This window comes from Patagioenas fasciata, chromosome 6 (assembly GCF_037038585.1).
Source record: "Patagioenas fasciata isolate bPatFas1 chromosome 6, bPatFas1.hap1, whole genome shotgun sequence".
NCBI classification, from domain to species: domain Eukaryota; kingdom Metazoa; phylum Chordata; class Aves; order Columbiformes; family Columbidae; genus Patagioenas; species Patagioenas fasciata.
Window position 1 is genome coordinate 2,190,390 of NC_092525.1, and position 6,247 is coordinate 2,196,636.

Below are 6,247 nucleotides of genomic sequence, written 5' to 3' on the forward strand. Positions count from 1 at the left end.
TTAACAATACATTAGCAGTGGGTTCCTTCAAATATTCACAGTGAAGGTAGTTCCTGGCACGATTGTATTAGCATTCTTACTATTTTATGGGAGAAACACAGGGCACAGCTGATTTTGCCCACGTGCAGCGCAGTGATCACACGGGTGCGGTGAACCGGGTGGAAGGCCCTAGAAAAGGAAAATCAGCCTCCGTGTGCAGGGCCAAAACAGAAATCCTTTTCAAACTGTGCCATTTTAAAAAGCTACCAGGGGTATAAAGCAGAAAAAAGAGCAGTGAATGTGTATAATGACAGAATTAGATGGTTTTCCAGTTTCATGATGTGCTCTTTTACTAACAGTGTCTGCTGGAGTGGATACCCTGGACACCAACAAGCGGGTCCTGGTGCTGTGCCCATGGTGATTCATCCACTGTGGCCGTGGGTGTCAGGCCCTGATACAATAGACACAAAACCTTGGGAGGGAGGTGATCACAGTAGAACGCTTAGAGATAATGAGCTAGCAGACTTGATTTAATCTTTATTTAAAAATACACATGGCTGCTGTCTTTTCTACAGTTTAGGTAGGACGGGCTCCAATATCTCTATGAATTACAATACATGACAAAAATTAAAGGGGGAAAGCTTTATTTTTACAATGGTAAATACAGTCTAAATCAATTTGGGAAACAGGTAAAGGGGTGTAGCAAATGAGGCACAGACGATCCTTTTTTATCTCAGAAGGCTTTGGCGTATTTACAGCTTTAGGCACAGCGTGTCCAATCCCGTATAAAATGCACTGTCCATACCAATTCAGCCTGTCCCCCGATATAAGGACATCAGGATGCCACCCTGCATTCACCAAGGGACAATCCTGATCTAATGTTCTCTGTGTATTGTACACCAATATCTGTTCGTCAACAAACCTTTTACTGGTTTCAATTTCTTTCTCTGATTATCCTTTTTCAAATACAATGCGTATGTAACATTTTGTATTGTGTAATATGCATTATATAATAGACAATATATGATTTAAAACATATCTCATTATATATTACATGTAGTGCATTACTATACTACACATCTCGGGTATACCCACCCAGACCTGTGCAGCATATTAATATTATTTACAGTGGCCACCATTAATTACAATATTCCCTGGTTGCTGTTCCCCAGGGAGTCAAACGATCCTTTTCCACTGTCACAAAACACAGCCCGGGGGGGATTTCTTCCGAATCGCTCCTGTCCATTGTCCACTACCTATTTCACAATCACAATAACAGACAATTGGTTAACCGTAAGTATTGGACTACAAAATCACCCAAGACACAAGTAACAACAACAACAAATCACTAAAGACACAAACAATCATACAATTGCTAAGGCACAAACAGCAAAATCACTAAAGGTACCTTTACCAAATTACTATTCCCTCGTTTTTCTCTTTTATTTATTGTTTTCTCGTTTTCCTCTTTAGTTTTTTATTTCTTTTTAATTTACCCAATTTACCAAAACGCGCAGACCCAACGCGCTGGTGTCGCCCACGTCTCGCGCAGGCAGCCTGCAAACAAACCAGACAATGAAAGTGCCTTACCTCATTGATGGGGTTTTACCCACGTCCCGAGCTGGCCCGAGGATCCGTGATCCCTTCCGGGAATTCCCCGGTGCCGGCACAAGGTCCCAGAGATCCTGGGGTCCACGGGAGGTCAGGCAGATTATCCCATCCTCGTCGCCAGAAAACGATACCGAAAAGTCGGCAAACAGACTCTTTAACATGGTTTTGAAAGTGTTAAAAAGCAGGCACTTTTATTACGGCGCGCTGGGCACTCGGGGGATTGCTCCTCTAATCCAGCGTGCGTTCCGCTTTCCTCTGGTTTTACATATCCTGGAACTCCTGAAACAGCAAAACACGCCAACCACTGTTTACAGACGTCCCGTGCTCTTTCACCAGTGCGTGCAGCCGCAACAAGAAATCTGGAATGAGCGTCTACAGAAACACGTACGTATTTACCCACTTCAGAACAACGCGTTACATCAGCTGGCCGTACTTGTCAGTAATCCCTCCTGGATTAACGACCTCTTTGGATGGCACGGGTGCCGACTGTTGGCAATCAGGGCAGGACATAAGAACGCTCCTGGCCTGATCCGTTGTAATTTGAAATTGTCGTTTTAACGACTTTGCATTCTGGTGAAAGAGTTTATGTGATAATTTAGCTTGCTCCAAGGCTTTAGGCACAGTAAGCGGCACAGCTCGTGCATCGGCCCGCCTATTGCCTTCCGCAAGAGGTCCTGGAAGGGCAGCGCGAGAGCGGATGTGCGCTGCATAAAAACCATGACGTCTATGATTTATTAGGAACCATAGCATTCTCAATTCAGCCATCAAAAGAGGATCATCCTCTTCCTTAAGAAAAGAAGCTTCCAGGCGGTTAAGTATGCCAGCTGCACAATATGAGTCAGTTACAACATTCAAAGCCTCATTACAGAACACTCAAAAGCGATCCTAACAGCTGTCAGCTCAAGAACTTGTTTGACCCCTGGTCTCCTTTTTCTACTTTGTGTTTGGAACACTGGGTATCTGAGTTTAGCCACATAATTACAACTTTACGTGAGCAACCAGAGGCATCGGTAAATTCAGTCTTGTCGTTGCTGACAGCAGCACTTGCCATACAACGGTAAATTACCAATTTCAGCCCACAGTTTATGTTGAGGGTAATAAACTGATATGTTCCCTGCGTATGTTGCCAATGCAATCTGGAAATTCACATCTTCAGTTAATTACCATTGTAACTTCACCTTTGTTGTAGGAACAAATACACCTTCAGGTCTATCCAATACATAGCATATAAACATTCCCTGCCTTTAATTATTGGTTTTGAATATATTTCTTTTATTATCCAAACTGTTTCCATTAGCGCGTGAGCTAGAAAAACCCATACTGCCCCAATCACCTTTCTCCTTCCTTGAGCTCTCCTGACCTGTGGTTCCACCACCCGTGTCTTCTTTCTGGGTCCCTCTTGACTCACAGGTGCGCTCCAACCCTCCTTCTCGATCACTCTTCCTCACAGGTTCGCCTCCTTCCTTTTCCTTTGCACGCTGCTCCACCTGAAGAGAAACACAGGGAGGACTGAGCTACACCAGCCCAAGGGCACTACAGTCAGACGGGGGCTGACACCTCCCCACACCCCACAGCGAGCCCACCTTGCCCTGGCCCCGGCCCCTCGCACAGGCCTTACAGATATCATAGCTCAGTACAAATCCCCACGGTCCTCACCTGCTGTTTGGTGCTTGCGGAGGGTCACACTCCCTGTGCCCCAGGGCACTGGCCCTACACAGCCAAGCTCGGCAGCGGGACTGTCTGGAGCTGCCGCTGGCTGGTTCTCCAGCTTTAGGGTCACCCGCAGAAGCCCGCTCTCCTCAGCTCTGCACACCCATCCAGTTGCGCCGCCCAGGCAAAGTCAGCTTCACCCTCTGCTCTACACCTCACCTGCAAACAACCAACTCTTCAACTGACAACTGTCCAAAACCCACCGACAAACTCTCCACACCTCAGCCTTTCGTTTGCAACTGCTGCCTCTAGTGCATCTCACAGACAAGCCTTCAAAATCCCCTCATCCTGCAATAACACTCCAGCACTGATCACCTGTGGGAACAACTACCACAATACCATGCAAACACCAACCAGTTCTGGCACGGAAATATCACTTTCTCCTCAAGATTCCACCCTACACCAACTGCTGACAAACACACGCTGTCCTCACCAAAGCCAAACGCTGCAACAACCAGCGACAACTCAAATTTGCGTGGGCGGTGCAAAATTGCAGGGGTGAGCTAACGCAGAGCTGGGCTTGAAAGCTGCAGAGTGTGCACCCTGTGGTATAACGTGGCGAGCTACTGCCATTCTGCCTTCTCCCTGGGAGAAGCGCGTGAGCAGAGGCTGCTTCAAGGCACGATGGGAACGGTTTGGTTCTCCGGGTCTCTCAGGGCGAGAGCGATAAATGTGATCTGTGTCGTGGCGCAGGAACTTCCCGTACACTTGCTTCTCCGTTCAGTCACGTACTGCAGGAGAGGGAGCGAGAGATTCAGGGCAAGATTGACAACCTCGGCGTCCCCGTCCCAGCCACGGGTCACCCAAACCTGCAGACATCCCGGGAGGCCCCCTAAGATTTACACTCCCCTATGCCCCACCCTTGAAGCCTGGACATCGCCAGAACCATAGAGCAAGTATTTCTTGAGGAGGCACCCAAAGGGTCCGTGTTCTCTTTCAGGCAGATGCTAGCGCAAGATTGCAAATCATCTCACAGCTACCAGGAAGGTAAAAAATAACGTCTTGAAATGGGAAAGGAACAGGTATTGTTTCTCTTCATCACCTCCCTCATTGCCACGTTATCAAGGTCTCCCGCAATGTTCCACAGGAAACTTGAAGCTTGGAATTCCCGGTCTTCTGAACCTGGGCAAGAAAGGAAGAAAAGCATGAGACTGATCATAAAGAGGGTGGCTGCTCGTAACACGGAAAGAGCAATAACAAGGTAAAAAGATATCACTTTTCCTTAGAGAGCTCTCAAAGCTGCCTGTTAAGGACAAGAAAAACAAACTTGTGACGGACCATTAGTTAAGATCCAAGGCCCAGGGAGCGATCTCGTGTACAAGGAAACGCGGGCCACGAGACAGTGGAAGTGCCACGAGCTGAGACTGAAGGGACAGAGGATGAATTTCCAAAGAAGTTTAGGTTTCGATGTCAGAACAGAAAATTCTAAGTAATTAAAATATAATGCGAAAGTCAGTGTAAAACCAAGTAAGGCAGCGACTCCAAATGAACTCCCAGGCGCTTCAGTCACTCAGGAGATCAAAAACGCGGATCATTTCTCACCTGCCCGCCTCCCAAACCCCAGCCTATGTCCCCTGCTTCCAGCTTACCTGAGCCCAGATTAAAGGAGGATTTCAGAGGCCATGCCAAGTTCTGCTGCTCCTCGTTCGGGTTGCCAGTCTTACTCCTCGCTCTGGAATTGCAGGTCAACCGCCTTCCTGTTCTTCTTTGATTGACGCTGAGCTGCCGCGTTACCCGCTGCCGTCTGAGCGGATCTCGGGGAGCCTCTGGAACCGCCAGAGCGCTCCCCCCACCAACATTCTCTTGCCTTGTTTTCGGGGTTCCTCTTCACCAGCTGAGGCGCCCTCCCACCCCCCACCGCCCTCTTACCTTTCTCTAGGTGCCTCTTGAGCCACCAGCAAGCTCCCCCGCACCTTCCCTCAGCGATCTTGGCCCGCCAGAGGCCTGCCCCTCGCCAGCCTCCTCCCCTTTTCCTGGGTGCTGCTTGAACCACTGGTGGGCTCCCCTCCACCATCCTCTCGTCCTTTGTAGGGGAGTCTCATGACTCACCAGAGCGCTCTCCGCCGTTGCCTTGCTGGGGTTATTGACACCGCTTGACTTGCCAGAGCGCTCCCCCTCGCAGTTCTCTTGTTGGATTTCTTGGGACCTTTTGAACCATTGGAACAACGGGAATGCTCCCCTCCACTGTGACCTTGCCTTTCTTCAGTGCGATCTTGACGTGCTGGAGCACTTCCCCGCGCCGTCCTCTTGCCTTTTACTGGGGAGTCTCTTGAATATCCACAGCACTCCCCCCTGCCATCCTTTACCAGATTTTTTGACACTTCTTGACATCTCGGAGTGCTCTCACTCACCCTTGTCTTGCCTATTTTCAGGGCGCTCCTGTCCCGCTGGATGCTCCTCCCTGCTGTCCTATTGCCAGATTGAGAATTCTCGACCTGTCCCAGCGCTACCCCACCGTCCTTCTGCCTTCTACCTGGGAAGTCACTTGAAGAACTGGAGCACTCCCCCCTGCTGTCCTCTTGCCTTTCTTCACTGAGATTTTGGCCTGCCAGAGCGCTCCTCCCTGTTGTCCTCTTACTGGATTTCTTGGGACCTCTTGACCCACTGGGTTTCTCCTCCTGCTGTCCTTTTGCCTTTCTTTAGTACAATCTCAGCCTGCTGGAGCGCTCCCCCTCGCCGTCCTCCTGCTGGATTTCTTGGAACCTCTTGACCCCTTAGGGCGTTCCCCCTGCCACCCTCTTGTGGTTTTTGGGGGAGTCTTGTGACCAACCAGGCCGTTTCCCCCCACCATCCTCTTCCCCTTTTCCTGGGTGCTTCTTGATCCACCAGAGTGCTCTCAAAGCTGCCTGTTACCATCCTCTAACCATTCTCTTGCCTTTTTTGGTGGAGTCTTGTGACTCACTGGAGCGTTCTCCACCATTGTCTTGCTGGATTTGTTGACATCGCT

General features: G+C 49.3%; 1 long non-coding RNA gene across 1 annotated transcript; it reads right to left on the bottom strand.

Moving 5' to 3' along the window:
• Nucleotides 1–575: 575 nt before the first annotated feature.
• LOC139828183 (uncharacterized) lies at nt 576–3,168 on the bottom strand. Its single transcript, XR_011739545.1, has 3 exons — nt 2,924–3,168; nt 1,570–1,869; nt 576–1,235 (listed from the first exon to the last, which is right to left on the bottom strand). It is a non-coding gene; the product is annotated as an uncharacterized lncRNA (long non-coding RNA).
• Between the last annotated feature and the right edge of the window lie 3,079 nt (nt 3,169–6,247).